Below are 624 nucleotides of genomic sequence, written 5' to 3' on the forward strand. Positions count from 1 at the left end.
ATATATATATATATATATATATATATATATATATATATATATATATATATATATATATTTGTGTGTATTATTTTATTGATATTTCTTTATAATGTGATGTGATAGTGAGACCGTTTTTGAAACAGAAGAGGGAATTACATGAGTGAAGAATAAATAGTGAATAATTTTAAATTTAATAATAAGACATTTTGAAAGTGAAAGAAAATTGTAAAAATGCGATTAACCTTATAAATAATTGAAAATGTAAAGTAAAAAATAGGAATACATGTTATATTATTAGAGTAAACATATGAACTTACCATAGAGTAAATGAAAATACATATGATGTACATTTAATTAGTTTAGTATTTATAGACATTAAATTTTGATTTATATATGGATATATTGAACAAATTTAATGAGCATAGTACATGATAGTGTTATCAAATATAATGTACTAATTTGCACTTAATATAAATTGATGTGGTTTTGGACTAGAATACTGTTCTCAAATAAATATACAATAATGTTGATGGTTAATTAATATAGGGAAAATGGTCAAATAGGCCCCTAAACTTTATACGAAAAGTCAATTAGGCCCATAAACTTTTAAAAAGTGCAATTGAACACATTAACTCACAATTT

Source organism: Ipomoea triloba, chromosome 16, assembly GCF_003576645.1.
Source record: "Ipomoea triloba cultivar NCNSP0323 chromosome 16, ASM357664v1".
NCBI classification, from domain to species: domain Eukaryota; kingdom Viridiplantae; phylum Streptophyta; class Magnoliopsida; order Solanales; family Convolvulaceae; genus Ipomoea; species Ipomoea triloba.